This window comes from Rhinopithecus bieti, unplaced genomic scaffold (genome assembly GCF_001698545.2).
Source record: "Rhinopithecus bieti isolate Rb0 unplaced genomic scaffold, ASM169854v2 scaffold_7681, whole genome shotgun sequence".
NCBI classification, from domain to species: domain Eukaryota; kingdom Metazoa; phylum Chordata; class Mammalia; order Primates; family Cercopithecidae; genus Rhinopithecus; species Rhinopithecus bieti.
In genome coordinates, this window is record NW_016806571.1 from 1,198,927 (window position 1) to 1,210,254 (window position 11,328).

The following is an 11,328-nucleotide window of genomic DNA, read 5'->3' on the forward strand; positions in this document are numbered from 1 at the left end:
TCCAGTAATGCTGATGCTGCTGGTTCAGAACCACCCTTTGAGAGCCACTGCTCTGTACTACACAGTGATGAATGACAGTGCCAGAACTAAAGCTGGGACAACCTCTCAGCCAGCACAGAGGTCTCTCCACTGCAGTGTGCCCCTTCCTTTACATGCTACATGCCCAGTGCACTCATCAATCAATGTGTTTATTTGCTCCAGCATATCCTACTTTGACTTAATGAAGCTATTATTCAACAAGACAGAGGAGGCCCTGTGACCTCTTGCCAATTCTATTTGCCTGATATTCAACATCACAATGTTCAAATAAACCACACACATACACACACACACACACACACATACACACATCATTTAAGCTGATTTTCACAAGCAGATTACTCTCTTAAATTGCCTGACCTGTGAGGTCAGAGAGGTTCAAAGGTGCAGACTAAGGTCTACCCCTTTAAATACTCTTGATCTATCCACCACCACCCATACCTAGGAACAAGGCAGCATCAAACTGTCATTGCATATAGTCATTTCCACAATGCATCCAGGAAGTTTTCACTCCATCTGCCTTGTTACTCCTGAATCTCATCTTTTTATATTTTAGTTGCCTTTATGCTGCATTTTGACCTCATGTATGCTCATGTTTCTTGTACTTGCCCAGTTCAGAAAGTTTTTGAGTTGACTTCCTCTTCCAACAGGGCTTTAGGATTCTTGAGCCACCCACTAACACAGGGGTAACAAAACTAACAACAGGCAGGATGCAGTGCTGGCCACCCACTGCTGCACCTGTCCTCCAAGAGATGGGTGTGGGTTATGGGGAGGGGCAGAGAGAAACAGCAATTCATTACCCCCCAGAGCTAAAGACAAGGTTCCCTTGAGAATCCAGCTTCAGCCGCATCACTTTTACTGCTGTTACTATTTTTAAATAGTCAAAATATACAGGTAAATCTTGGTTCCTAACGCTGCTCTCTATTTGCCCTTTGCAGGAAGCTTCCCCAGAGCACCATAACTCAGAGCTCTCATCTGAACTCCTAAAAGGGTTGTAATAACTGCCAACAGTTGACCACTTGCTAAGCCCTAGGTGAAGCACTTTACTTGTGTTATGCCATTTAATAATTGCAACGTCTCTATCACAAAAGTCCTGTGTGCTCCACATTTCATGTGTGAGTAAATTAAGACTTAGGGATTTTAAGTAACCTGTCCAAAGTTACTTCTAATCTGTGTCGGAGCTAGTATTTCAACTCTGTCAGTCGGTTGCCAGACTTGGCACTTGTGCTGGTGTGATTTCTGCTTTCCTATGGCACAGACAGCCTCAGCCAATCACATGGCACTTTCACAGTTTTTGTTTGACAGATTTGAGATGAATATCTTGTGAGCAAATGAACCTCAATTCAACACAGACATGTGCAGCACCAATTGGGTTTTCAGCTGGCTGTGTGCAAGGATCCACCACGATGGGGTGGGAGGTGGGAAAAGGAAACCATTAAATTTTGTCCCTACCTAGAGAGAATTTAGATATGCATGTAAGCTGTGGAGAATTGGACAGGAGAACATATGGTGAAGTGGCCAAATGTGTGAAAAGCAAGCTATAAAATATGTGTTTTAGCTAAAACCGAGAACTAAAAGAAGAGGCTAAATAGGCTAAATAGTATAAAGGAACATCTTCCAAAATCAGTGGCAGAGCTACCCTCAGCTCAGATGGTGACAGACTGGCTGCCTAATGTCCTAAAAACTCAGTCATGTATCCATTGCACTGGGGGTATTTACAATGCCCTCTCATTTTAATATTTATTTAGAAGTTAATTACTGTCACTGTCAGCTCTTTTATCTCAACAATATTTCAGAGAAATGTATTCAGGCATTACGTGACTTGTAAGTAAGATTAACAAGAAAGTTCACAGAAGTGTCATAATCAAGGGATTTGGCTGTTAATAAAGAACTTACTGAAAAACAAATGAGTTAACACTACACAGCATTTGAATTTGGCTAAAGCAAATTCTAGAATTGTATATAGTATACTTTTCTTTCTTTCTTTTTTTTTTTGAGGTGGAGTTTCACTCTTGTTGTCTGAGCTGGAGTGCAATGGCATGATCTCGACTCACAGCAACCTCCACCTCCTGGGTTCAAGTGATTCTCCTACCTCAGCCTCCCTGAGTAGCTGGGATTACAGGCATGGGCCACCCCCCCCCACCCGGCTAATTTCGTATTTTTAGTAGAGATGGGGTTTCTCCATGTTGGTCAGGCTGGTCTCAAACTCCTGACCTCAGGTGATCCACCTGCTTCAGCCTCTCAAAGTACTGGGATTAAGCATATGTCATCACAAAGCTAGAATAAAAATTAAAGACCAATGACCACAGTTATGTGCAAAATGGGCAATAAGACTATCTAGCTTTGAGAGTTATACGAGACTCAAAAGCCATACTTTTGCCCTGTATTATTTAAGTCTTCAAATAAACACAAATATGCTTTCAGGTGGGCTTCATTGGATGTAATATCTGCATTATGCTGGTGCACTCACACACAGACACACATAACTGATGAGTTGATAGAGTGTATTACCCCTGCTTTACAGATGGCTAAAGGGATTAAGCAAATATTGCTGCAGCATGAAGCTGAGCCTTTGTATTCACTTATAAAGTTAGGGAAGTCACTGAAGAGAAAGAGAAATCATGCAACTGGAATGGAGAAGAAAAGCTCCAATTATAGTTCCAGAATTGGCTGCCACCTTTAGTGTTAACAGAGTGTGTACGTTTCTCAGAAGTGACACCTGCATTGTCTATTGGGAAACATTTAATCCTTGGCGCTGTATTAAGGAGGCTGGTGAACATACAACTGAATAGAAATGATGTCAGTTCCTTCTGAGATAGAAGAAGCTTCACTAATTGAAGTAGGAGCATATCAGAGGGTTCTGTGGACCTCTCTTAATTTGATTCCACTTGCAGTGTACCATTCTGCCCCTGCAGAATACCTGGAAATTGAATAAACATATGACTATTTGAATGTAGATGTGGTTCTGATGTTCCCACTGCCCTCTGCATAGGCTTTATCTAGGATTTGATTAGCTGTGTCTCTCCTGCTAAAAGGAAAGGCATTTTGTTTCATCTAATGTAGGATTACCAGTGACTAAACTGTGCTATGCATATGATTGGCTCCTAAGGAATGATCATGGCAGTGTATTTACAGAAACAACTTTTTTATCTTGGGGTCACTTCTCCAGCAGCCTAACCTATCAGCACCAGAGCCAAGAATCAGAGAGAAAAGACAACGCTCTTTGGAACAGTCAGAATGGTTGTCACACTGGTCTGTGAATTAAAATCTGTGCTTTATCCCAAGGAAATACTCGAGTGTTCACATAACATCTATTTTTTAAGCTTATTTTTGTCTTCAGTAGTTGTCACTGGAATACAGTTAGTGCTCAGCAAACAAGTGCTGCATCAAGAAAGCATTTTGTGCATATTGAGGTTTCTGATCTGAAAAATATGAATGTGCTTAATGCTTGGGTACTTAAAAGCATAAGTTTTGGTTATCTGACAAAGATGCTCATGGTGGGGATTGATTCTCTTGTGATTCCAGAAAAATGAAGTGTTGTATTGACTATTTCCAGGTGACACCATTGACTTGTCCTGATCTGGAGAGGCTCTGGCTTGCTCAGCCTGCTGTTGAGTTTGCAATGAGAGTGTAAAGTCAAGACAGATACAGATGCTAACAGGACATGGATATCTTTTCAGATAACTGACTTCATCTGTCTGCCTGTTTATGTGGAGAGCTGATTATCACCCATGTGCAAATGCTGGGGAACCGATCTGATCTCTGTGATGTTTTACACTACAGGCAGAGCAGAGCCATCTTTCTATCCAACATTCACTCAGCGAGGCAGGAAATATAATTAAGCTTTCATGCATATTCCCATGGTACCCTGCACAGTCATTAAAAAAAAAAAAAATAGTTAGTGTCACAAGAGCTTGTCTGTTTGAAGACATCACCTAAAAACTTAAGAGCTCTGGGAGGCAGGAGAAGGGATGTAAGCCATGTGAGGCATGGGTAGGAGTGGTGGGTTCCTTAGGGGTGTGAAATCTGGGCTCAAGGTGATTGTGGGAAATTATTCTGCAATGCACATAAAGTATATTTAGTCCAATAACCAGAATCCAGAGAGTTTTTCATGGGAAAATTTCACTCCAACATTGCAGTGCCTAAAAGAATGACAATTACTTGAAAATGGTCAGTATTGCTAGAGTATAATAATTGCTTGTTAGGCCAAATCTATTGTGCAGAGGACTTTACGGATAATATTTATAGACACTTTTAATACAAAGAAATGTTACAGGACCAAGAATTATAAGACCCAATTTGAATTCCAGCTTTGTCAATTATTGTGTATACTTGAGCAAATTACTGAACCACTAAAACATCAATTTCTTCATCCATAAAATAGGTATGGTAAGATATAATCATACTATTGTTCTGTGGCTCAAACTAAACAATGTAATATATTTAAAGTAACTTATAGACTACATAGACCTCAATAAGCTGTGATCAGTTTTATTAATCTTTTTGTTGTTATTCATGAAACACTAGTTCAAATACACATAGTGAATACATTTAGAAAGCAATACATACGAGACTCTCTTTTTGATAGTGATAGTGCATGCACGAATTTTAAAGGCTCTGAAATGGTCTATGTTAAAAACAATAACAAAATAGCAATAAGAAAGAAAAGGACACCTGTGTGGTTAACCCAGTATTTTCCAAATTTATTTGAAAATGAAAATAAGCCCTATTTTTTCTTTTCTTTTTTTTTTTGAGATGGAGTCTTGCTCAGTTGCCCAGGCTGGAGTGCAGTGGCGCGACCTCGGCTCACTGCAAGCTCGGCCTCCAGGGTTCACGCCATTCTCCTGCCTCAACCTCCCAAGTGGGTGGGACTACAGGCGCCCGCCGCCACGCCCGGCTAATTTTCTGCATTTTTAGTAGAGACGGGGTCTCACCGTGTCAGCCAGGATGGTCTCAATCTCCTGACCTCGTGATCTGCCCGCGTGGCCTCCCAAAATGCTGGGATTACAGGTGTGAGCCACCGCGCCCGACCTCTTTTTCTATTTTTAGGCAGAGTCTCCCTCTGTTGCTCAGGCTGGAGTGCAGTGGCATGGTCTCGGCTCACCGCAACCTCCACCTTCCAGGATCAAGCGACTCTCATGCCTCAGCCTCCCAAGTAGCTGGGATTACAGGTGTGTGCCACCATGCCCAGCTAATTTTTGTATTTTTAGTAGGGACAGGGTTTCACCATGTTGGTTAGGCTGGTCACTAACTCTTGACCTCAAATTATTCTCCCACCTCGGCCTTTCAAAGTGCTGGGATTATAGGCATGAGCTATCGTGCCCAGCCGGGCCCTGTTTTTTCTATATTTAATTCTTACTACTATGTCATAGAACCAGGATTTCACATACTTTGGTAAAAGTCAACTTTGTCCAAATTCTTTAGTTTTCAGACCCCCAAATAAGTCTCTATCCAATGTGAGGTTATAGCCCTTACCACAGGACACTCCACACCATGTGCTATGGTGGAAGACAAAGATCTATTACAATCTTAATTTTGGTTCTATATTGGAATCACCTAGAGTACTTTAAAAATTACTGGTGCTTGGGTCCCACCACCAGAAATGTCTGTATAATTGGAATAGATTAAGGCCTGATCACAAAATCTGTTTGAAACAGCCTAGATAATTCCAAAAGGCAGTCAAGTTTAAGCACTAGTGCAAATGATAACCCTAGGGCTATTTTTTTTTTTAACACCATTTTCATTCAGATTTGAGGATAAGCCTGCAATGTTTTTTACAAAGCTCAAGAATTTGGTAAATACCCAATGATCATGATCAGGTATCTCTCTGTAATCCTTCTTTTATTAACTCATTTAATAATCATATACTGATCACAAAGGAAACAGCTATATTCAATAGGTTCTGTTCAACCCTCCTAACTCCTTGCCCACCCAGGTTCCCAAAGCCCTCCCGTGTTTCTCAGAACTACTACTCGCTTGATTATTTTACCATGCAGAATACCACATGCGGTGTTCTGCCCAGCTAATAATTATCTTTTTGTTTGTGCCTAATTCATGAAACATCCCTCCCACTGACCTCCTGCTGAACCATGAGGTCCTAAACTCGTATATCAGCAATAGAGATAGGAAGGCAGAGAGAGCCTCATACGCTTGAGGGAAAAATATACGTGAGTGTAAACACTGATTCTACCTCTTATTATCTGCATGGTCTTAGAAATTTTAATTTCTCTGAGATCAGTTTTCTTATTTATAAAATAGAGGTGACAATATTAACCTCGCAGAGTTAGTGTGACGAGTCAGTGAGATAAACCACATGAAATTTATAGATCCGGGCATAACACACTAGAGGTGATCAAACAAGAAAATGCTCATTTATCTACATTGACCATTTTGAGACCTTAGCTTACTGCATCACACTTGTACTGAGCAGGATGTAGACTCCTCAAAGGGTAATCCTGTAAAATAGACATCTCAAGAGCCAGGGGAAAGACTTACGGCACTTTAAGCAAAGTTAGTTTTCTCGAACTCATTGTTTTTCTGCTATAAATAAATAATTGAAGAAAAAAAATAATATAGTCATATTGATACATGAATGTAGAGAGGAAATATATTACTATTCTGGATAATTAATATCCTTAAATAGAAATAAATCTGATGAAATTCTATTTCAGTTGGACTTGAAGGTATTTCCACTAAATACCTTTAGGGAATAAGTGAGAGAAAACATGAAACAGATTGTATAAATGATATAAGAAACACATGAGTGAGTTATTATCCGTGCTAATAAAAACTACAAAGAAACCTCCTTAATGACACAAGGAGGCCCCAGAGCATGTGGGGAACTGTACGTGGTTTCAGAATGGCCTCCTAGGTTTGGGGCTCTGGCGGTGTGTCTGTTCCAGACCAAAGAACATAGTCATTTGTTATGTTGTATCCATTAATACATTCTTTCCTGTTGGTGGCCACTCAACATCAAAAAATATGATCCATTTCTGTTTTCTTTATGCTTTATTGATGCACCCTGGGACTATCTGCACAGCATTTACTCCCTGGAATGCAAGTAAAGTTTCATGGAAACCGTTGCCATTATGGTCTCAGCTTCCGCCTGTTCTTTGTGTCGTCACAGGAACTCAGACCAAAGTTCATCAAACAGAGAAGCAGAATGGGGGAGGAAGACAGACAAACACCACATAAATGTGAGGCCATGGGTGTTTCACAGCATTCCTGTGTCCTTTATTGCCTGGTGAATTAGTCCCTATTTCTCCAAGGACTTTACTGGGGGTCTCTTCCATCTACCCAATGCCATCCTGCAAGGAGTAAGATCAGAGCCTCAGTATCAGCAGGCAGGGTTTGGGATCAGTGGGCACTTGTATTAGTCCAACTTGAAATCCATTTGCTATGAAGAAATACCTGAGACTGAATAATTTATAAAGAAAAAGAGGTTTCATGGACTCACAGTTCCACATGGCTGGGGACACCTCACAATCATGGAAGAAGGTGAAGAAGGAGCCAAGGCACATCTTACATGGAGACAGGGAAGAGCATGTGTGCAGGGGAACTGCCCTTTATAAAACTGTCAGATCTCAGGAGAATTATTCACTGTCATGAGAACAGCACAGGAAAGACCTGCCCCCATGATGTAATTACCTCTCACTGGTTTCCTCCCACAACACATTGGGATTATGGGAGCTGCAACTCAAGATGACATCTGGGTGGGGACACAGACAAACCATCTCAGTACTCTTTAACATGATCTCTGGGAAAGCGAGGGGGGGGTCCCCAGCTACACAAAGCCCCATATGGACTCTTCACTGAACTCCCACCATAAAATATACATGCTCTAGTCTGCTGACCAAGAAATTTGCCAAATTTGCATTTCTGAACAAAAAGAGGAGTGTTAATGCATATTTAGTAGCATACTTCCTGGTAAATATTTAATAATAATATTAGCTATTATTCTATTATTGTGGTTATCATAAATCAAAAAGAGGAAGGCATAATATCAAGTGGTACAAGAATGTCTGTAAGATAAGGAATGTTAGAAGTTTATTGGCTTTAGCAATATGAAGATCATCTGTAACCTTGCAAGGTACACTGAGCAGTGAGTGGAAGGAGGGGAAACTGGAAAGAGGGTAGAAAACCTTTCAAGAAATTAGCATGGGAAGAATTGGCAAGAGACTAGCTGCAGTTAGAGAGAGAACCTGGGTCAGTCACACTGTTTTTTCTGATGCGTTCTTCACCTAGAATGGGGAGCATATGGTAGCGCTAAAGTGTGAGTGATTTCTGACCCTCCTGCATCTCCCACCTACATGGTCCTTGCCTGCTCAAGGTCCTTACACCATTCAAGGATTCCCTGATGTCTTTTGCACCCTCCAGGAGTATGACCTTACGAGACCACTGAAAATTCTTATTTAAATTGCTAAGCCTCAGGAAGGATGTAAGAAATCAATAGAATAATAGAATTCCGCCCCCCCCCCCATACTATACACACAGTTATGACTTCAAGCTGAAATATTGGCACTCATTTTAAAATTAAAATATGACTCATTTACTCATCCCTCTGTGGATTCAGAGGGAGTGGAGGACTCATTTACCAGAAACCAATGGCCAGAGCATGAAGAAAGTTCCAGAGCTGTTTATAGAGCATCTGATGCAAGGGGTGACTCAACAAAGAATTGCCTGTCTCTAGAGAGATCAAACTATTTTTCCTGGAGAATGACTCAATCTATAGTCTTCCATTTATAATTGGCCATTCCTGAGGCTGCCTAGTCTTGTCTTCTAAAAATAAAGTTCCAAGAACTTTAAAAACTCTGATACCAAAGGCACTGAGTCACCAAACGATTTCTACTCTGTGTGGTAGATTTGATTTTGTCCATTATTTAGAGTATTATAAATTGACAATAAGTCAGTAAAATCAATCCTTGAGAATCCCTAATTCCTAAAATTTCTTAAACACTTTCATGTTTGGCATCTCCTTCATTTTATTTCCTAAAATTATCTCCTTAATTGTATTACTGATTATTTTTCCCTCTAATTGGTCATATTTGCACTATTTTCTTATTGACAAAATAACTGTCGAGGGAAATTCAGCAGTTGGGCTCAAAGTCATATATGTGAATTCCTGCATTCTTGCATTATGCAGGCCTGAATGGTTGGGACGACTGACAGTGTTCATTGTGTTAAATTATCTATCTCTGTTTCCAGAAGACGACATGACCTAGACTTGAGAAACTTCAGAGATGTTGACAAAAGAATGAATGCTATGGAAAGCTTATTTGCTTTTAAGTATAATGCCTGTTGTTTTAAACCCTACTAGTTCCATGTTGCCTGTAGGATAACTACCAAACTCTCTTGCATAGCAAGAAAGTATCTAACAACCAAATCCTAATGTGCTTTTCTAGAATCACCTTTTGAGGTTTTTAAATCTTTGTTCTAAGCTACAGCAATACATATTTTTCATGCATTGGTATATGCTATTTCTTCTTCCTACAGGTTTCTAGTTCCACATCTACATCTAATTTGAAAATACTTCGGATAATTTTATATCTAATTCAAACATTAGCTCTTTTTCTAAAATTTCTGGCAAGTCCTTACATAGAAATCTCAAAGCACTTTATGCATGCCTGTACCACAGCTCTCATTCATTACTTTCATTGCTGAATTTCACTCACTGTTTGTCTCTTACAGTAATATATGATTTTAAATGTCTTGCTCAAATTCTTATAATTAGTAACTCAATATATAAATAAAATGTTTACATTGTGTATTGCCTCCCCAAAATAAATTGCTGATATGATTTCCAAATTTCCAGGGCATATTTAAAATGTAATATTCACTAATGAATCCCTGATGTGCTGGAAGTACCTGACATCCTCCCCTAGAAATTGCATCTCCTGAATTTTAGTCTTTGATTCCTGTTACAACATATCCAGTGACTTCAGAGAAATCAGAGTGTGAAAGGTTTGATTTGAGTTTCTTGGTATGATATATGCTCCTAAATGCAAATTTGAAAGAAAAAAAAAAAGAGGTACTTATCTACTTCAGACTATCCTTGTTCAAGATGGAAAGAATCATAGACTGGGTAAGTGATTAGTCCAAAGCCAGGGAGTGATCTAGAATCAGATCCAGAACTAGAATGTAAGTCTCCTAATCATCATTTCTAGGATTACTGAGAATAACATTAGATTAAGACTCAAAATATCTGAGTCTCAGTTTTGGCTTTGTCATCAATAAGCTGAGTTATTTAAAGCAAATCCCCTACACTTTGAGTTTTACTTGCTTTACCCGCAAAATAAGTAAAACCATACTTATAAGGTGTTGTGAGGATTAAGTCTGATAAGAAAAGCAAGGAACACTTTGAAAATTACTACACAATGTGTTTGTAATAATTTTTATTACAAAATTAATTATAGTTTGTGGCAGATAAGGAACCCTGCAGGTCACAGCTCTGACTGAACTCTCCCTGGTCTTTGCTGCCTTTGTAAAGAGAAATTTTTTTCATAGAATAACTTGGTAGCTTGTTAAGAGTATGCCTTATTGTTCCTCTTGTTGCACAATGCACCACTCAAAGAAGAGCTATTTTAATGATCGAATTTCAGGCATTTGGGGGAAAGAGAAGGAAAGAACCTGGGTGCAAGGGCGAAGCTCTTCTCAGGGACTTTATCATTCACTAGGGTCTCACTTCATCTCAGAAAGCTGTCATTTTTTTCTAACGTGTGTGTAGTCTAATGCCCCACATACCCAATGAAGCCTCCATTCTAACCACAGGGAAGGTTAAACTTTACCTTTAGCTAATCTGTGGCTGATAGATACTTGTGCAACGATAGCACCAACAGTATGCTGCAGATGGCTTTACAACTTCCTGTGTTCTACAGGGATGGTGGTGGTGCGATGCTTGACAGGGAGGGAGGATTAAAAAACATTGTCTATCAGGGAGGGGAACATCTTACACTGGGGCTTGTTGGGGGGTGACGGGCTACGGGAGGGATAGCATTAAGAGAAAAACCTAATGTAGATGATGGGTTGATGGGTGCAGCAAACAACCATGGCACGTGTATACCTACATAACAAACCTGCATGTTCTACACATGTACCCCAGAACATAAAGTATAATAATAAATGTGTCCATGCACAAAACCTAGTATTTGAATCTACCTGCAAAACCCATGCCTCTTCTTCCTCTTTGCAGTAAGTATTGTGTGTAGTGTATATAGAGTGTGTCTGTGTGTATGGGGCTTGTGTGTGTATATGTGTATCAAGGTAGAGGAAAGATGGTCTCCTACAAGGGAA